Source organism: Chrysemys picta, chromosome 21 (assembly GCF_011386835.1).
Source record: "Chrysemys picta bellii isolate R12L10 chromosome 21, ASM1138683v2, whole genome shotgun sequence".
NCBI lineage: Eukaryota > Metazoa > Chordata > Testudines > Emydidae > Chrysemys > Chrysemys picta.
In genome coordinates this window covers 3088119-3109883 of record NC_088811.1, presented here as the reverse complement: position 1 = coordinate 3109883, position 21765 = coordinate 3088119, and the positions used below count along the sequence as shown (strand labels likewise).

At 44.2% G+C, this 21765-nt stretch overlaps 1 long non-coding RNA gene across 1 annotated transcript in view; it reads left to right on the top strand.

Moving 5' to 3' along the window:
• Positions 1-3217: 3217 nt before the first annotated feature.
• The window catches only part of LOC101936019 (uncharacterized), a 34976-nt gene continuing 16428 nt past the window's right edge, over positions 3218-21765 (top strand). The window contains exons 1-2 of the long non-coding RNA XR_256090.4: positions 3218-3814; positions 18350-18515. This is a non-coding gene — a long non-coding RNA (uncharacterized LOC101936019). The remainder of the gene's footprint in view (positions 3815-18349; positions 18516-21765) is intronic.

Genomic DNA, 21765 nt, shown 5'->3' with positions numbered 1-21765 from the left:
TTTAATTTTGATGTTTACATAACAAGGTTATATAATTGCACAGCAAGAGTCCAGAGGCAGGATCTAGAATTATAACAGACAGCAGTATTAAAAATTCTTATGTGAAGTACATTAAAAACAAAGTTCTTAAGCTTTATTTTATCTCAGAGGTCCGGGGAGCTTTCAACTTGATTTGAAAAAAAAAAAATCAAAGCTGCTGGCATTTAAGAACCACTGTATTGTCAGGATTAAATTACAAATAAGAAACTGGCACCTCACTAGATAAATATATTGACTAGGTAATTTGAAAGGAGGAAGTAGTGGAGACAAGATGATTGCTTGACACAGAGAAAAATAGAGGCTACCAAGGAAGTCAGTTTCTCAGAGGAATTATATGTTCCCAAGTAAGTTACTGAAATGAAGGCCCTTTGATCAAACTACTGCTAAATTCCTTTATTACAACTAACCTTGGGTTTGTAAAAGCCCCTGGCAGAATGCTGGCCCTATCCAACCACTACTACTAATAATAACAACTGAAAGAGGATAACCATACATAATTATTTGGGGGCTATTTGAACCAGACCTATCCCTTGTTCAGGTAGTGTAAAAATATAGTGCAAACCTCCTCCCTAACTCAGACTAAATGCTGAACTCCTCTGAAGTTCGAAAATATCTGATAAATCACTTCCCTTTTTAAAACATCCCATATTCTTCTGCACTTCCTGCTTTCAGATGGGATCAGAAATGTCATAGGAAGTTGTTCTCAGAGCATTTCTGACCAAACAGAATCCAGGAAATAGTTGAAATCTTCTAAAAAAATGGTTTTCCATCCTGATTCCCACCCCGAAGAGGTTCCAGAAAGCATAGATGTGAGCTTTCCAATCTGTGACAGGCCCTGTTATTCCTTGACTTTAGCAAAGCTTTTGATACAGTCTCCCACAGTATTCTTGCCAGCAAGTTAAAGAAGTATGGGCTGGATGAATGGACTGTAAAGTGGATAGAAAGATGGCTAGATCGTCGGGCTCAATGGGTAGTGATCAATGGCTCCATGTCTAGTTGGCAGCCGGTATCAAGTGGAGTGCCCCAAGGGTCAGTCCTGGGGCCAGTTTTGTTCAATATCTTCATTAATGATCTGGAGGATGGCGTGGACTGCATCCTCAGCAAGTTTGCAGATGACACTAAACTGGGACGAGTTGTAGATACGCTGGAGGGTAGGGATAGGATACAGAGGGACCTAGACAAATTAGAGGATTGGGCCAAAAGAAATCTGATGAGGTTCAACAAGGACAAGTGCAGTGTCCTGCACTTAGGACGGAAGAATCCCATGCACTGCTATAGACTAGGGACCAAATGGCTAGGCAGCAGTTCTGCAGAAAAGGACCTAGGGGTTACAGTGGTCGAGAAGCTGGATATGAGTCGACAGTGTGCCCTTGTTGCCAAGAAGGCTAATGGCATTTTGGACTGTATAAGTAGGGGCATTGCCAGCAGATCGAGGGACGTGATCATTCCCCTCTATTCGACATTGGTGAGGCCTCATCTGGAGTACTGTGTCCAGTTTTGGGCCCCACACTACAAGAAAGATGTGGAAAAATTGGAAAGAGTCCAGCGGAAGCAACAAAAATGATTAGGGGTCTGGAGCACATGACTTATGCGGAGAGGCTGATTGAACTGGGATTGTTTAGTCTGCAGAAGAGAAGAATGAGGGGGGATTTGATAGCAGCCTTCAACTACCTGAAAGGGGGTTCCAAAGAGGATGGAGCTAGGCTGTTCTCAGTGGTACCAGATGACAGAACAAGGAGTAATGGTCTCAAGTTGCAGTGGGGGAGGTGTAGGTTGGATATTAGGAAAAACTTTTTCACTAGGAGGGTGGTGAAGCACTGTAATGGGTTACCTAGGGAGGTGGTGGGATCTCCTTCCTTAGAGGTTTTTAAGGTCAGGCTTGACAAAGCCCTGGCTGGGATGATTTAGTTGGGGATTGGTCCTGCTTTGAGCAGGGGGTTGGACTAGATGACCTCCTGAGGTCCCTTCCAACCCTGACATTCTATGATTCTATGATTCTCACAGTAATGTGGATGAGCTAAATGGAAAGTGCAGACTAATTAATACCCTTGTCACTAAAGCTGGTCAAATAGCAGAAGAAAGCATTCAGCATGTAAACCACACAATGGAGACTGGTGGTGATAGTGGCCAAGTAACACATTGGCAGAACACCATTCGACGGCTCTGTTCCCTGATGCGCAAATTATCAAAGTGGCTGGGCAGCTAAGGAGAGCTAAGAGCCAGTTTGTGAAACTGAGAAAACATGGAAAATAATTGCATGTACAGATGGATCCAGCCTGAGATTCTGTCACTTTGAATTAACACTGGCAGGCACCTGAACCAGCAGCATTTGGAGAGGAATTCTTTGCCTATCACCACAGCTACTTCTGCAAGCGAGACGGTGGCAGTTAGTCTCCAGGGGGAAAAAAATACAGTCAAAGGGAAGCTGGTATTTAAACTTCGCTGAGTGGGAGAGAAAAGGTGTTGTTATGGTAACAAATTGCTTGTATTCTCCAAAGGAAGCTCTAGTTTTGTTTAATAGGGAGGAAATGCAGAGAAGGCAAAAGGATAATATTTCAAAAAAAATTTAATGAGACATGAATTGCACATTCTCATTCTGCTGGAGTGTGTAATGGTTCAAGAGGAAGGGAGCCTGGCATTTCTAACCAGGTCTTAAATACAGTGTGTGCATGTTCCTCCTGCTGGCAGCTCTGCACCGTGGACTGCATGGAACCAAACTTTAGTGACTTTATTCCTTTTCATGTTGCATTTTCCAAACCAGGCTCATGTTTGTAAAATGCACAGAACAGAAGGCACCTCCGGGGGAGCCAGTGGTAGCACCTTATTGTTTTCAGAAGAGAGAGAGGGGCTGGTTCCTGCCGAAGAGCGCAAGGAAAAGCCATGGAGAATTTGACAAAACAGCACGGTGTAGATTCCCATTACTGTCTTTGTGATGCTTCCAAATATTTCCCCCCTGAAATAAGCACTTAGAGGGGAATGCGAAATGACATGCTATGTGATAATGGTGAGACACTGGAGGCCAAATGAGAGATTGCTGGAGGTGGCCATGAGGAAAGCACGGGCTCACCTACGGTGACCAGATGTCCCGATTTTATACGGACAGTCCCGATTTTGGGGTCTTTTTCTTGTATAGGCTCCTATTACCCCCCACCCCGTCCCGATTTTTCACATTTGCTGTCTGGTCCCCCGAGGCTCAGCTCAGCACTGCTGATGTAAAAATGCTTTTCTAGTTCTGTGGAGACAAAAGTTCCTGTGCTAAGACTGTCGTCCCCGACACATTGTGGCACAGTAACATAATGCTGGGCGTATTGCTAAACAATCACGCAGGCCTTCAAGCAGTCTAGCTGCACGTTTGCTTAACAGATTTCAGTTGAACAGTTTCGCCTGTCCTCTTCTCCTCTGCACAGGCGCTTACTTGTCAGAGGAAGGTGGCAGCTTGATAAGGAACATGATAATTAGGAACGTGCCAGAAATCAGGTATTAATAGAAGCACTATTAGAGAGTTTATGGATAATTTAAGATGCAGCACATTCTTTCAGTGAGTGCCTTGTCTGTTTAAGAGCAGTAATTGCCTATTACTTTGCAGCTTCTGATGTGCTTGGCTGCATGACACATGAAGATACAGCATATATTTAAAGAACTAACACTAGTTCAAAGTACCTGCTTGCAATTTTAAACACAAGAATCCAATACACTTCTAATGGCAGCAAGGAGATTGGAAAAAGAAAAGAAAAGAAAAAAAGCACATACAAAACAGCAAATCAACAACATCCAGGTAAGTGCCCTATAGCAAAACACTGGATGTAGCTCTTATTAACGGCTTAAACTGCAGAAGACAGTTTTGCTTATCTTTAACTGTGATAAATACTGCCTCGCCTTTACTATATGCCACTTGTTTGGGCCCCACAGCAAAGATGCTTTCTTGCGCATTGATCAAACAGAATGTGGTTAGTGGTTAAGGGGAAATAAAAGAGCTATTGCATACTGAGTAAGCCCTACAGCACATTACTTGTTTACCTTCTGATATGTCTCTAGAAATGCTCTAATTTGATTCTTCACAATGTGATGGAACTTTGATCCTGGCTGTGTATTAACATAAAGGAAGATCTTTTATTTCTGAACCAAAAGGTGAGTGTTGTCTCATCTTCCCCTAGCCCAGGGGTTCTAAAACTGGGGGTCGGGACCCCTCACGGGGTCGCGAGGTTATTACATGGGGGGTCGCGAGCTGTCAACCTCCACCCCAAACTCCCTTTGCCTCCAGCATTTATAGTGGTGTTAAATATATAAAAAGTGTTTTTAATTTATAAGGGGATCACACTCAGAGACTTGCTATGTCAAAGGGGTCACCAGTAAAAAAGTCTGAGAGCCACTGTCCTAGCCCCTGCAGTATGAGCAGCTCATGGCTGAGTGGTGATATTACCTGTCAACAACCCAGCCAATCCCATGTAAATAGGGAAGCCAACTGGATGTGATATTGGAAGAGGCCTCAATTCTTTGTGTTTCATTCATTTGTATGGAGTAATCCTATTGGGTCAAATGCACTGAGTCAGTGGGGCATGTGAGTGGGAACTGGACACACATTTTGAAGGTTAATAGAACCCTGATTTGCATAGGCAACCCCCCAAGCCCTGTTTGCACAGGTGGAGGTCTCTAGCTTTTGGGTGACACCCTCCCTATCAAAATGGGTGGAGACACAGTAGACACTGGGAATTCACTCAGGGCGGTTTGAGAAATAATAACACAGGGTGCCTCATGCACGTAGGCGAAGATTTTCAAAAGCTTCTAATGATTTTGCAGTGCCCAGTTTGAAACCCCATGAAGGAGTCTGAGGAAGGGGTCTGATTTTCAGAAAGTGGTGAGCACTTGCCCTCTGACAATCAGCTCCCTGTCCGACATCTGAAATTGGGCCTCTAAATATTGTGGCATCTGAAATCAGTAGTCTCATGTGCAAAGCTTCAGCGTTGTGACAACAGCTCATTTCCACGGTGCCAAAGCTCAGTGTCTCTGGCGCACTGTTCCTGGCTCTTGACAGCACAATGAGCCCCTTGCACTTCTACAAGCACCAACACATTTAAATAAAAATAAAAATCAGGTTTGACCATTGTTTGCCTGTGGAAGAGTGGGGAGGTGTCCCCTTGACCCCAGAATTGCCACCCCATGTGACAGTGCCCAGTGGCATGAACCCTCCTCACATGTTGCTGTTCACTTGGTTGAATCATTGCTTTTCTTGCAATTAAAGGAGGGACCAGATTTTGAATTAGGGGCTATGGCTGAGAGTTGGAATTAAAACCAACTCTTTAAATGCAGTGGGGCAGGGAAAGGGGTTTTGTTAGGTATCACAGAAGCCAAGGCAAAAAGAATTCACTTCATGGACGCCTGGACACCACTTATTTCCATTTCTTTCCTTTTTAAAATAAAAATACGATAAAAAACATTTGAAAAAAAATCCAAAAAGCAAGTGAGTGCAGGTGAGTCTCTGGGGATAATGGCGAGAAACTTGAATGCAGCTACCAAATGAAGTGCAAAGCTGACAGACATGAAGCGCGTCAGCTCAGCCTGAGTATATGAAGTTTCTCACCCATTCGACTTTTGTGTTCATACTCATCACTCATCGTTTTCTGAGTCACTTTTCCTTGCATGGAATTGCAATGTTATGCCATCTCGATGGAGCAGCTGATCATTTCCCACCTCTGGATATGCATATAGATATAGTCCCCTTCATGCAGCAGGCTGCTTCTTCATTAGGAAAGATGACAGGCAGCCCAAAGTATTGCACTTCTCAACAAGCTTTCTGGTAGGGGGTAGGAGTAGGTTGTAGTAGGGTTCTATCTGCCAGCTGCCAAAATGATGGGACGGCAGCCTCAACAGAATGATTGTAGACTCATATCATATGTGAGGAAAGGAATTTTAGGCTGTGAAAAGCTTTTCTACAGGTAAAATGAAAGTTCACATTTTTTCAGAGTTCCCAGAGCTCTGCCAAACTCTGCAATAAATCAATCAATCACTTTTTTCATCTCCAGTCACACTTCTCAGGAACCTTGTTCAATTGTTATCTCCCGGGCTTTTAATTTACTGCACGTGCCCTTTGGTATGTTGATCTTTGTGATTACATGATGAATTGAATTTGATTTAGATATAATTGTTCTAATTTGTGCACCCAGTTACTTATCATTTCTACATCATGGATTTTGGATCACATCCAACCATTACAATTAAGGTTTGTACAGTGAGTAAATGATACAGGAGTGCTTGAACACAGGATCAGCAAAAAATGCAACTGAGATTGCAAAACCCAAATTATTTTTGCGATAATTTTATTCTTGAGAATTTCAGTTAATTATTGTGTATCTCTCTCTTTCTTTTAATGAGTTAATTTGTTTTGAATGGTTTGCCTTCCCAGTGCTGTGAGTCCAGAGAGCTGAAATAGCAGTCAAATTCCAGTCAGAATGGAAAAATACTTTCTATTATCCAAGTCCTCATATGAGCAACATTCTTTGCTTTCATCTTCAGTCTGAAATATTTTTCATACTGTCTCGGTGGTGATGAAAAATCCTCCTTAAATTCAGGCAGAGCAGAGGTGAGAATTCAGGCTTTAGGAATTGCACAAAACCCCAAACATATACACCAAGCTGAATTGAATCAGTCCTTGGATGAGAGACCTTCAGGAAAGTAAAAACAACTAGGAGTCCTTGTGGCACCTTAGAGACAAACAAATGTATTTGGGCATAAGCTTTCGTGGGCTAGAGCTCACTTCATCAGATGCACTTCAGGAAAGTGGTAGTGATAGCACTGGACCCTTGCTACTGATACTGGCCCAGTGTCTCTGTTGGGGTGCAGAGTGGTGCTGCGCGTGGTGCTGTCTTTCTGGATGAGATGAAGATGCCAATGCACAAAATCTGATGGTTTATAGGCGTTGAATAATCTCCAGCATTTTTCATGAGCTGTGGTGCTAGCTCCATTGCCCTGGAAAAATCCCAGTGCAGGTTATTTTATTCTGCCTCTCTAAAATCCCACTGCAGTCTCAGCTGGAATTGTCAGTGCTCAGCCCTTTACACAATCAGGCCGTAAATCACTAACTTTAGTTTTGCCATCTGTAAAATGGGGATAATGATCCTGACCTCCTTTGTAAAGTGCTTGGAGATCTGCTCTGTGTTAGATAAGAGCTAAGGCTGCTGCTGCTGATTAATAGTGACTGCAGGTACATAGCAACTCTGAAAGTTGGACCCTTAGAGTATGTCTACACAGTTATTTTTAGACTGGTAGCACAAGCCTTGCTATCCAAGTCTGTCGACATGGCTGGGCGGTTCGCTGCTGTGGGCTGTGCAGACGTACCCTTATTGGCTACAGTTCGTTTCTTCACTCCTTGCCCTAAGCTGAGAGATGAAATAGCTGTACGGTGTGAACACTCAGCTGTACCCCAGCGGTAGCTGCATTTCAGTGCTGTGTGAATTGATCCCTTTATATCCATGATCTGCCTCCTTGCAGGCCCACTTTCCATCCTTAGCAGACTTCCAGCAGTAGCAGCGGGGCCCAAAGGGGTGGGTCATCCTGCCTTTGCATTGTCCCTCTCCCTGCGGGACCTGCCAGGGTGGGGCAGCTTGGAGTTACATCCGGAGCCCCTGCTGGCAGAGACTGCCCAGTGGATGCACTTTTCTGCCCACTTTTGGGACAAGGGCAGTACAAAGTTTACGGGTTTACAAAGTTACCCCTGTATTGAGCCCAGTAACTTGTGTATGACTAAATCCTATCTTCTAGACAGGTAACCAGTCTGGATCTGAACACGTGATGAGGTAGGGAATCCACCACTTCCTTTGGGAATTGGTTCCAATGGTCAATCACCGTCCTGGGTAACATTTTGGGTCTCATTTCTAATTTGAACATGGCTACGACTTCCAGGCACTGCTTCTTGTTATGCCTTTTTCTACCAGATTAAGGAGCCCTTTTCTATACAGTATTTTCACCCCCTATTGGTACTTGTATATCGGAACAGCCCCTCTCTTATCTTCTTTTTGATAAGGTAAACAGATTGAGCTCTTTAAGTCTTTCACTGTGAGGCACTTTCTCCAGCCCTCAGATCATTTTATGGCTCTTTTCTGCACCCTCTCCAATCAGAAGCCTTTTGTTTTTATGGAGCCTCCGCTTTGTTTTAGTTTCCTTTAGTTTTTATAGCAATGCCCTGCTTATGGGTGGTGCTCTAAAAAGCCATACCTAATAAATAACAATACTGATAAAGGCTTTCACTGTCTCTCCAGTGAGCACAGAGACATGTACTCTGAGGGAGCACTTCATTACTCCACTGCGTTTCCAAATTCAAGAGCTTTAAATACCTGGCTTCTTAAAAAAAATAGTCCAGGGCTGAGTATTATTTCCCCCTGGGAAACTATCGCACACCTGGCCCTTTCTGTTGAAAACCCCCACGGCAACTCACCATTGCTTGACATTTATTTCTGATCATTCAATCTCTGCCACTCTGGTTTCCTAGTGGGCCCAGAAGTGACAGTGACAGGGCAATCACTGACCGTGATCTCCCAAACAGCCTAGCTGATGAACTTTGATGCACACAAAGCCGCTGCTGGCATGTCTGAGCGGTTGTTATCAGATAAATTGGTTTTGAAGTATACAACTAGATATCTAGACATACTTTTACATTTAGTCCTTCAATTCAAGTTAATTGCTAACCTCTGCTGCTTCCTGGGCAGGTAGTGTCCTTTATTCACTTCATAATGTATTGCCTTGGCATGTTTCTCTAAACCGCAGTGAGTGAAACAGCTCTGAGAAGCTGCTAGTTGAAAATAGATACATCTGAAACCCTCTGGGGGACTAAGCAGTGAAAGATTCCTTCAGCGCATGTGCAAACATTAAACAAAAAATCAGGAAGGAAGAATTTAAAGCAATGAGAGCAGGAACCCAGCTGCCGACTGCTCATGGAGGCCTATTGTTAATTAACCAATGGCTGAAACGTGCAAGATTATATGTATCGCCCGTACTGATGAATTTATACCCCTGCTATTTGTGATAAGGGATTAAGGCATACAAACCCCTTGATGAGATCAGGATATATCTTCTGTTTATAAGTTGCCTGTATCCTCACTGCTTTCTTGATCAAGATCTCTACAAAATAACCTGGCAACAGCTATATTGTCTATTTCAAGGTTAATTGAATAAGCAGTTGAAGGTCATGTGGAATGCACTTGCTTTTAGGAAAAGGTCTAATAGAAAATAGACTTTTGTTATTTCCCATAACATGGAAATCCAAAGCGTTAGTACTGCAAATATGCAGCTTCCCTCCATTGGCTAATCTTACTTGCCAGCTATCCAGACGGATAACCTCTGAACCAGTTTGATTTGAAACCCACGATATGTTGGGGTTGTTACGTGTGTGCCTGTCTGATGAGTCAGGTAGCTTGCACTGCTTTCCCCTAAAGTGATAATTAGGGCCGTGCATCAGATTTACAGAGAAATCATGTTGGCCTCGCTTGGCTGGGTTTTTTAAATGTTTTGTTTGCTAAATACTTATGAAAAATGAGTATAGTGTGCCAAATCCTATTTGGTCATGACTATGAATCCACAGCACGTAACAGCTGAATCTGAAGGAAAGGTGGGTTTTGCTCAGAAAACTACATTTTAGTCAAGCCAAGGAGCTGCACAAGGCCCAGGCCTGAAAGACTCTCTAGGCCTTACAGGCCTGAGCTTGATATAATAAAAAAAAATGTATGTGGGGTGGGTGGGGCTTACAGCTTCTACACTGGCTCTGAAGGCACCCCCAGTTCTCTGTGGCTTAGGTCGTCCACTCGGAAAACAGGAGCACCGCCAGCTTTTCTGCCGCTCTAGGCGGCGGAAGGTCCTGCCCCGAAATGCCGCCCCCCACAGAGGCGGCGGAAGGTCCCGCCACCGAAATACCGCCGCCTCTGTATTTCGGCCCCCCAAATTGTAGTGCCCTAGGCGACCACCTAATGGGTTGCGCCGGCCCTGCAGGAAAGAACTGTTTAAAATTCACCTAAGTCATTGGGGTGGACTTCACCCTCAGATGATTGTCTTTAACATAGTGCCTGCAGTGAAATCAAGTGAAGTGCAGGAGGCAAGCTGGTGCTGAAGCTGTGGAAGGGAATGGATAGAGAGGAGGAGAAGTATAAAGATGCGGGAGTCCTATTTACGTGGGATATGTTTGTCATTCACTGCTTGTTACATCTCTTAATTGTGTGTCTCCATCACTTAAGCTTCCCCCTCCTGATCTTGACAGTATGTAGTTTCTATTTATTCTCATAATATTACCTTTTCTGGAATCTTTGCAATCTGTTTCCTCTTTTAACTCTTCTGGGTGTGCACGCACAAACAAAGCCACACGCACTGCTAAGCAACAGAGCCCACGCACCTAGCGTCCTTACAGCTGGTATCAAACAAGCCCTTTAAAAGAACTCTTGAGCCAGCACCTTTCCATATTTTTAAACTACAGGTGTTGTACGTCCTCAGTGGGGGCGGATGACATGTGAAAGTGAGGAGGCAAAACTGACTCACAGAGGTGTATGCTGAGCCAGTTCAAAGTAGCGGGTGAGGATCAAAATGTATGTGACTCAGACCCTGTCTATCCTCAGGACAGTCCACTGTTCCCCCTTCCCTCTAACATGGGTAACATTTGGAGGGATGTTTTGTACTGTGACTGTTCACAGGTGGTCACCACAGAGGGAGGGAGTGTCGGTGCCCTATGGGTCTCAGGGCAGGACTAGGAATATTTACCCTGAAACATTTCATCAGGAGGAAAGGACCAATAGGTTAGAAAGTGTCACATTTGGGGGGTAAGGACCACAAGACAGCCTAGGGCATCTACATGCCTCCCACTACCACAGCATCTGAGCACCTCACCATCTTTACCCTCACAACATCCTGGGGAGGCAGGGAAGCGCTAGTCCCATTGTACAGATGGGGAACTGAGGCCCAGAGAAAATAAGAGACTTGTAGCAAAGTAGGGACTTGAACCCAGGGCCAGCCTTCTACTTAGGGATAACAAGCTCCAAGTAGAGTGTGTGTGTGTGTGTAATAGGCGTGCAAGGGGTCATTGTGTGTATCAGGCTCCAGTACCCGAGGGATGAGCAGAATCTGAGCCTGGATGAGTGTCTGGCCCGTGCGGGGTGCGAGGAATGGGCTGCCTGCCAAACGAAGCGTTCCTGCCGGAAAGTGCAGTGCCAGCTTGTGATGCTGCCTGGGGAACAATGCTGGGAGTCCGTATTGGAGCCTGATAGTCCACCTGGCTAGGAAGTGAGAACATAGGAGGGGGGGGAAAGCACCCCAAAGGTCACATGGAGAGAGCCCCAGTGAGTACAGCACAAAAGCTAGTAACAAATGAGCCATCCCTAAACCTCCAACTGCCGGAAGCTGAGGCTGGACGATAGGGAATGGATCACGGGAGATGCCCTGTTCTGTTCATTCCCCCTGAAGCCTCTGGCAGCAGCCTCTGTCAGAGACAGGACACTGGGCTAGATGGAGCGTGTGACCCCGTATGGCCATTTGTATGTTCTTATGTTCAGCTTGGTTACATCCCCAACGCTGTCCACACAGAGGCTGGGACCTTCTCTGTGCAAAAAGGGAGTCAGGCATTTCCACACCCCTGAGAAGGGGGTAAAGCAGGCCCACCGTGCCCCCTGCCAGAGATGCCATATCTGCCCTGCAGTCTGCAGCCAGAAGGTCTCATTAAGCTAGAGCTCCTGTATGGAGGAATGCTCCTAGCGGGGCTCCCCCTCTCCGCCAGGCCATGGGTAAGTGCATGACGGGCTGAGGAGGTTGTTGTATTACATTGATGAGGCTTTAAGACAATGAGGAAGGAGCTGTTTCTGTAGGGCACTGTCATTAGGCCAGGCTTCTGCCCCAGCTCCAAAGCATGTGCTGCCTCACTAACTCGATCCTTAGCCTCAGGCATCAGGGCCACCCCTCCCAGGGGCCTTTGCACTTCTGCTCCCGGCAGCTTCCTAGTTTCAGTCAGCTCTGCTCCCCTCCTGGGGCCGAGTCGCCCCTTGCTCTGGGACCCAGCACAGGCGCTAGCTCTGCTCTGGGGTGGCTTTCCCTCCCTAGGGCGCAGCCTGTCTCCCTCCTCCACCTGCCCACGAGCAGCCCCTTATAGGCCAGGGGTAGCCCAGCACACCTGGATTGGGCTCCCCTGCTCCGGTCCAGGGTGCTGGGCTTAGGGTGACCAGACAGCAAGTGTGAAAAATCAGGACGGGGGTGGGGGGGTAATAGGAGCCTATATAAGAAAAAGACCCAAAAATCGGGACTGTCCCTATAAAATCGAGACATCTGGTCACCCTAACTGGGCTTCCTCTGTCCACAGGGACCGGCTGCCCTGGGACAGGCACATACAACAGCATGTGGCTGTTGTGCCCTGTCATTCGCATTCCTGGGGGATTTCCTCTCCCCTTGGTACATTCCTTCTGGCAGGAAGAGCAGAAGGAGCTGGTTGCCCTTAGCAGCAGCTGATAGGAAAGGCACTCGGAAATGAGCTACGCTGCTCTTGCTCCCAGACCCTTCATCCTTCTCTCTTCGCCCCTCCCTGTCCCTGCCCCCTTTATTGCTCTAGCAGCGGCAAGCAAAGTTACAAGGAAAGTGTGGTTTGCCCAGCACACACACACACAACACACCCACCCTACATAACACATGGCACATCCACAGGCCACATCATACAATCCATTGCACCCACCCTACGTGGCACATGGCTTCCCCCCCAGCCCATCCCATACACCCCACTGCAGCCACCCTGCATAACACACACACACACACACACACACACACACACACACACTCTGCACAGACACAGATCCACTAACACAAAGCAAAGCACTTAGGGCTAAATTTTCATTCACTTTTCTGCCTACCCACACAGACACTGCCACAGCACATGTGCCTTTGCTCCAAACCACCAACACAAACACTTCATAACGCATACCTCTTCCTCTTACTAGTACCCAAAATAATCCTCCCACATACACACACCGGACCCCTACTCCCCTCCACGTACACTGGATGCTTGGGTAATATTAAAAGACTTACAGAGAATGACCAATAAAATAAATGGGTGCAGATGCTCCCAGGAGCTGAGGGGTTACTTAAAACATTGGCTTCACCCCCTCTCTCTCCCTCCCAAAGATCTGTATTCTGTTTTGTTTGGTTGTGTTCTTTGAATTTTCTATTCATAGCTGATTACTGGAACCAGGTTGAGCTCATTTACATCCAATTTACATAAAGAGTTATGAAGTGAAACTGCCAGGGTTTCTATTATCCAGCCCATAAACTTTCTTCTTTACTTGAGAAAGTAACACACAGATCTAGAACGAGCACTAAAACGTCACCCGGGCTTTTAGTTTCAGTCCATCACATGGTCCAAATTCACTCTCAGGAGCTCTCAGCCCCAGATTACAGAATCATTATTATGCTAGTATCATAATACCCACAATAATTCATTAATAATCTCTGGTGGTAATAATAATAGCCTTATAAACCACCTTCCAGCTAGGAATCTCAAGGTGCTTTAGAAAGGGTAGATAAGGACTTATCTACACTAGCATGTAGAACTGCTTTAACTAATCTAGTATAGTTCTAGTATCTTAGTATGGATATAATTATAATGGCATAAAGTTACTTTACCCAGCTATAGCTATTCCCATATGGGAAGGGGAATAATTACATCACTGTAGGTCACCTTTACACTGGTAATAACTGCTTCTACAGGTATAACTACAACGGTAATAAACTAACACCCCCTACGTGAAATGTTATATTGGCACAACTGATAAGTGCAGAGCAACCTAAGTATCACAGTCCCCATTTAATAAATGGAGACAGAGAAATATTAAGTGGCTTGTCCAAGGGGGGAAAAAAGTCAGTGACAGAGGTGAATAAAAAACAGATTTCCTGACTTCCAGCTTCCCACTCTTAACCACTAGCCCACACTATTGCCTTAAGTAGTGACATGATAGCTACATGTAAAAAGGTAGATGATTGTCTATAATTGTATTGTGTAGAGAAAGGAATAAAAATGTCATTTGAGATCTGAAACGGTTAATTGAAAAGGAAGGGCACAGGCACCCAGGAAAGGTAAGTGTAAATATTTAAATGCTTTAATCAATAAGGTATTAGTCATTCAGTCTGAGAAAAACACAGTAATTCACTAGATAGAGAAAACAAGTGTGCCAAAAATGAATTAATGAATCAACATTGCTGCCTGCAGCTTATCCCCTCTGCCAAGGGCAAGCGGAGTTCTCTGAAGCAGGCCTGTTGCATATACAAGTCAATATATTTACATTAATCCCCAAATGCAAAACAAAAGTGCCATCATAAATTCAGCCAAGTGCATAGCACTCATTTAGGAAGAGCATAGAGCACACTTGCCATTTCCCTCAATTAGACAGTCACAGACTCTCCAGACTTAGGGAGCCCAGGGGCTGTGTAAACTGAGGTGCCCAAACGTCTCCCAGCTTAAGGACGCAAAAATGATTTCCCAAGAGCCCAAAAGGCCATTCTTCATTTGTATTATGTGGAGCATATTGCTGCTACCTTCAGCTTTAATCCAGAGGTTTCAGTTACTAGAACTCAAAGAAGTTAACTAAAAAACAGGGGAATAGGTTTTTTGCAGTTTGATTTCTTTGTCCTTTTGACACCAATTCACATAGAGTTGGTTTCACTATTTCCCCTACATAATTAGGCTCCATCTATACAACAATTTACTGTGCCACTAACTAGTCAGCTCAAAAAACTTGGGGCCTGATTTTCATTTACACTTAGTCTCTAGCAGTACAAAAGACCTGTCCAGTTACATCCACTTTAAGGTCCCTTTAAACTGCCTGAGTGGTGTAAAAGGTCCTTAGCGCAAATGAGAATCAGGCCTTTTGCCCCGACATGGCACCTGGGAATGCCCTTGCTATATTTGTATTGTGGGAGTGCCTAGGGTTCTCACTCATAGACCAGGAGCCCGTTGTGCTAGGCACCGTACAATCACAGAAAAAAAACACAGAGGAGTTTACCTTGTGAGTAGAAGATGTAAGAAAACCGATGGGTACAGCAAACAGCCAGGTGGAGCGCAAAGAAAAATTGAAATAACAACGGTCATCTTGAAAAGCAGTGGGCACAGCATTTCAGCCTGCCTTGCACTACCAAAGCAGCTCGGAGCAATTGTTACACACTACGGAATCAGATCCAGCGCATTTACAATCAGTCCAGTTTGACTCGTGTTAAAATATTGGCCTTCCAAGAGCAGGAACAGCTCTTGAGAATGCATTCAACAGGCCCTTAGTTAGCTCCTGTCTCACATGTATACAGACCAGCATGTTTGGGAAAGGACAAGCTCAAGCAAGACATCAAGTTCTCTTATTCAAGTGACTTCTACCCTCGTGTGGAGGGATTATTGCGTTCCTTCCATAGAGTCAAAACACCTCTTTAAATCTGAGGTTTAACTTGAGTTTACAAAGAATCAAATGCCAAGTTAGGAAAAATCGAATTCCCCATGGTATTTTGTTTTGCTGAAAACATCTATTAGCCTTTTGATCTCCGAAATGGGCTATTGAGAAAGAAGGTGGTCCTTTATTACACACCTCTGTGCTAAAATCCTGAAAACAATGTTCTTGGTACGAATAGCTGTGTTTCTGTAGCTAGCAGTCCTTTCTATGTCTTCATGCACTTCAGCTGCCATTTAGTGCAATTATTTCCCATTGCGAGCTATCAAGGTGGATTCAAATGCTTTGACCTGTTGGGCCAACATTACTCTCAGAAGCAGAATTCTCTCACATTAGAATTTTGGCCCTGAAGCTTCTCAGCCCATGACAAGTGGAACCCGTGTAAATGAAGAGTAATTCTACTGAAATCAATGGATATAAATCACGGGGCATAAATGAAATGAGAACAAGGCCCATAGATGGATATCACTATCACTGCTGATGAGAGATCCCGTGTGTGTCTGTGTCCAGTAGCTACCCCTTCATTTTGAAGCTACAGGTCTGTCTCATCTTACACGGAGACAAAATTACATTGAGTGTAATAGTGGGTGGAATCGCCCGCACTACAGAAACAGTATTTAAATTGTTATTTTTCTCTTTTTTTTCTTTGCCAACCGCGTAAAGCTGAAATCGCGCATGTTAAATGCGCCTAAGATGCGACAGACCTGTATGCTGTTCTCCTGAGTATGTGGATATACAGCAGGGTGACACTGTTAGTGGTTAATGTCTTTGAGGACCATTGTTATTGTTGCTTGAATTGCTGACCATGCTCTAATGTTCCTCTTCCCTTCACTGGAAAGCTTTAGATTCTGTTTCTCTGGGAGTCTCAGGGTAAGAGCACAAGATCACACAGATACATTAGGTACATTCCAAAGACATGGATGGCAGCTCAGCTTTCACCAGGTATGAAATAGACAGAGTACAATCATTCACCACAATACCACGTCTTGTCCAATTAAAATGTTGCACTCTTCTTTCAAACACAGTTACTCACTTGCATAAATAATTAATGCCATGGTCTCCTATGACTTCTTCCTCTTAGACGTGCTGCCAGATCTGAGTATTCTGCTGCAAACCCGTTTCCTATTAATTGCCTCTGATGTACACCAGTTTTTGGCCTTAGGTATCATTTATTAGTGTTCCTATTAATGTTCAGATGTTCCATTCAGGGTGACCTTGTTCCTAAACCTCAACCTACTGCTATAGCCTATTAAATCACCACATTGTAACACAGTTGGAGTAGAAACAATTTACTGCTTAAATAATTTATCTAGATTCAGTACAGAAAGTCTTTTGAAGAGATTCATCAGCTAATAAAGAAAATTGATTCTGGAAGCCAAAGTCAATAAGAGGTTAGAGAAACACCACAGCATTTACATAGAGAACCTCCTGACGCAGAGCCTGTCATCATGTTTGCTCTGATATTGTGATACCATTCCATGCCTCCCAAGCAGGGCAGACTCCCCTATAATTATTAGTTCCTGCTGCGTAAGGTTCAAGGTATTCCCCCTAGCTAGTTAGACCCCCCACTGTGTTCATACTTATTCCAATTTACTGGGAAAGCAGAGGACAACTAGGGAGTTAAGAGTGCCAGTGTTTGCCACTTTAGACCTGGCATGGTACAAAATAGAGCAGGTGGCCACTATTTGGGTAATGGAATTCAGAAAGAGCCATTTTCTCTGGTGGGATCAGTAGCCAGACAAGGTATGATTCCGTGGAAGGTGCAACCAACTTGCGGCACTATTATTTCAGACTGTACAAACCGAACCAAAGCCATGGTGAGCAAGCAGGGCTATGGGGAACTCACTCCTGAGTACTGAGCACACAATGAGCTTGGTTCATTCAACCCCAGGCACTCATGATGTTCTTGGGTTCAGTTCCTAGCAAACTGAAGGATACAGTGAGGACCAAGAGAAATGAGCTGGTGGAGGACATACAGTTACTGCTGATAAGAAACAAAGCACGGGTGAAAGGTTTAAAGTAACTTTGGTAGAAAAGTTTTTATCTAGGCCTATGTGTGTAGGCAGGGCCGGCGCAACCCATTAGGCGACCTAGGCAGTCGCCTAGGGCGCTAATATTTCGGGGGCGGCGGCCGGATCTTCGGCTGCCCCGGTCATCGTCGCCATTTCAGGGGTGAGACCTTCCGCCGCCTAGGGCAGCAAAAAAGCTGGCGGTGCTCCTGTGTGTAGGTCATATTATGCATGTGTGTCTATACGTCATGCACATATGCATTGGTCTCTACACAGCTTGCATATAGTATATGTTGGACAGGAATTATCTCAGAGGTTGAGATTTTTTTAAACAATCTAGGGGATTTAGAGACAGGTCTTCCATTAATTCCAGTAATTCTCATGGGTCATGTGTCTGAATCACAAAGACTGCTTTGAAAACGTCAACCAAAGTCTTCACTCTTTCCTTTCAGACACGGCTTTTACATGCTCTGAAGTTCCTAAGTAGTTCTGAAGCATTATGGCTTGTCAGGGTGCATTAAAATTTCATCTGTTTATTGTTTGCATTACAGAGGGACAGCAGGAGATAAAATAAGGAGACAGCTCAGACCCAGCAGTGGCATATTTGCTTAGAAGGGAAGCATTGTCCCCACTTCCCCTGACCCTGCTAGTGTCCGATGTCTATCAATAAAGGAGTCTTTTTAAAGCTACCACCAAAAAGATCATTATCTATCTTATAAAATATGGCACATACAATACTCCATATTTTGACCTATCCATGTAGTTGTCCAAATAGAAACAAATATGACTCTAGACTGTATCTAATGCAATGGAAGGTGTCTTCATGGCATATCTTTCTTCTAACAAACAAACATTTCTGTTCTTCAGGCTGAGAGTGCTTAGAAAACCCACTGTAAATTGTGAGGTGATGGTGAAGCCAGTACAAGTGTCTGTGTCTCTGTTTAGAATCAGTGGGCTATCACGCTCTCCATCGATCTTCCTCAGCATGGATCATTCCAAGTAAACACAGGAGGACAGCAAGTGCAATAAAAAGGTAGGTGGAAAGGTCATAAATTTAAATCCCAGGAAGGAGACTGAACCTAGTTGTTTTGATATTATAAACTTCACTTTAAAACTGTAAAAAGCAACAGAGGGTCCTGTGGCACCTTTAAGACTAACAGAAGACTAACTTTAAAACTGGGCATCTAGCACATATCTAGGAGAACGGATCTGGGATAACTGCAGGCCATGAGTCAGTACCCCGCAGGGAGTTCCCCTGTTATACACGGTACATCTTTGCGTTTGCTTTTAAACAACCTGATATTTCTCAGCTTGACTGGCTAACTTGAGGCCTCTCTCAAGCTAAATGCTATAGACTCAAACGTGTCTTAAGGAAGTTTCTCCAAAGGGCTGACAAAAATTGGTTGCCTAATAGAAGTGTATCTCTAACTAAAGGTCAAACAAAATTGTACGGAAAACCTTGGGGATGCTGTAAAGTGATGGCTTATGACAGGTGATTTCTTTCGAGACTGTGTCTCTGCCTCTCTGACCTGCCAGGCCAACTGCATTTGTCTGCAATGCCCAAGATAACTATCCCCCAAAATGAAGCTTGAGAGAGCAGAGCACTCTCGGCAGGAGGTCCCCACCTCCAGAATTCACTTCAGTGAGAAATGCATCTGAGCATGAGTCTGGGCAGGTTCAGGAAACATTGTCAGAGCACTTTGTCCAGGCTTCTTGGTAATGGCCAGGTCTAGAGTGCTCAGAACTCTGCCGACAGGCCTGGTCTCTCTAGCTAGGCAATTCTATGGGTCCCTCACCTCAGTAGCTGAACACCTCACACACATTCGTGAACATTATGAGTCAGATAGGGCAGGGTTATTACCTGCAATTTAGTGACTGGGAAACAGAGTCCCAAAGAGATTAAAGGCTTTGCCCAGGGTCAGATAGGGAGTCTGTGGCAGAGCTGGGAATTGAAGCCTGATCTCCCGAGTGCTTGCCCCGTGCATTAACTGTAAGTATGTCAGTCTTTTAGTGTTGCAGTGCTGTGATGGAACATGATATATTACTCCTCATACTTGGTAAATGGATTTTGGTTTTAATATAAGTCATCTAGAGTGACCTCAGATGCTACGGTGATGGGCAGCTTCTCCACATTTGTAACAATACTGGACCTCCGTGCACTTTTCACTGTAATGAAATGCACACCGAAGTGTGTGCGTTGGGTAGGAGAAGTTACTGTCTCGTTTGTGATTGGCCTAATTGATCAGTTAATTCAACAGTTACTAGGAGGGCGATGCTTGGCACTTCAGCTGAAATAGAGAGAGATTCTGTGCAGTGATCAGACCCATCGATTTGTCTTGATTTCACAGGGGCATTGCATGGGCTTTGTACAACATCACACCCTTTCTCCTTCCCCTGCCCCCAAATATGAAACTGTTTGTCCTTTGGAATATTTAACAGCTGCCTAAGAACGGAACATAATTCAGTAAACATTGGCTCAGACCCACCAAGGCCTGCAGCAGAGCTCACTTATGCATCTCGGTTCACTCAGACAAGTACTGGAGAATTTCTGACTCTTCCTTTCTGAACTCAACATTTGGAGGCCATGAAAATTTGAATAGGCAAAAATAAATATTAAAGATGCATTACAATGTTCTTCCACTCCTCTGCCTTCTGTGTAGGTTCTATACTGTCTGTCTGTATAGAACCTACATTGTGAGCAGGTACCCTTACGGTGAAAAAAAAATCTATTTTAGGGACATATCCTTCTCTTAGCTCTACAAATGAAATCAATGGGAGTTGCACCTTTACAGATGTGAGTGGAATTTGTCCCTTAGAGGTCAGTGCACAAGAGAAAATCAGCAAATGATGTAACTAATTAATAATCATTAGACACTATGACTTAAATGGAAGTGTCTACTTTTTCTAAGCATAATTTAATTTAGACTTTAATGCATCCACTTTGCTTCTGAACTCCTATATCCAGAACAGCAAAGAAAAAAACGGTAATTGTGCTGGCTGTACCGAATCCTGGAATTCTGAAGCAAAGAGGAATGGCTTGATGTGCTAGTCTACATATCAGTCTTCACAATGATTCTCCAGATCACAGCTATTTGATAGCAGAGCTAGTGTCAGAGCTGAGCTCAACAGCTTTGGATGTGCCAGGAGGGGTGCTGGGATCTCTTCCTCTGTGTGCTTTTGCAAGATATGAAATAAGAAAACCTCCAATCAATATCCACCATTTTCCTGGCATCCTCTACTCTGAAAGGGGAAACCAACCATTGAAAATGCATGTGGCTGAGCAAAGTTAATTTCAAATGCCACCTCCTCCTGTTTTTTGCTATGAATCTTATTGGGAAGCTAAAGAGAGTCAAAAGGAGCAAACTTGGAAGTGAAAATTAATGTAGAAATGAGAACTTGGTGAAAAATGTGAAGTTGCTATAACCTTTAAAACTGCAATAATATTTCCATGTGCTGAGTCTACTGTATGAGTATTGATTTCAGAGCCGTTTCCTGGTGCAAATCGTATGTAGGGGATGAAACAATCAATGGAAGGTATAAACTGTGATTCTTCTTTCCAGCCAGAACATCTCATCTGTGAGCACAAACTCATTAGTGGTGTCACTAAAAGGGTTTGAAATGTGGAAGTCAGACGGTGTTAAAACTAGCTTTAAATTCTTGTCTCTACTGAACACATCCAATATATATGGTACCAAACCTTAGCCTTGTTTCAGCTTCAGACTCTGCCACAGCCCGGACATTCAAGAGTGCCTTCAAACGTGTATGGTGAAGGTGCTTTTCAGTCCTAACATGATGCCCATTTGAAGTGGGAATATGAGAAGCTTTTTTGAAATTTGCTGTTTTGTATAAAGAGAAACTAAAGGAGTAAAGAATCAATTTCACTTTTGTTTAATTTCTATTTCTCTCATTTCTACAAAACAGATATTCTTACCCACTCCAGCACTCCCTAAAAGGAGCTCCCGGGGTGTTGCAGAATCCTTCGCTCTACTACTTAACCATCCCACCCCACTGAGTTGCATCTGAATCAAGTAACCTGGAGGTGAAAGGTTTCAGAGTAGCAGCCGTGTTAGTCTGTATCCGCAAAAAGAAGAACAGGAGTACTTGTGGCACCTTAGAGACTAACAAATTTATTAGAGCATAAGCTTTCGTGGACTACAGCCCACTTTTTCGGATGCATATAGAATGGAACATATATTGAGGAACTATATATACACACATACAGAGAGCATAAACAGGTGGGAGTTGTCTTACCAACTCTGAGAGGCCAATTAATTAAGAGAAAA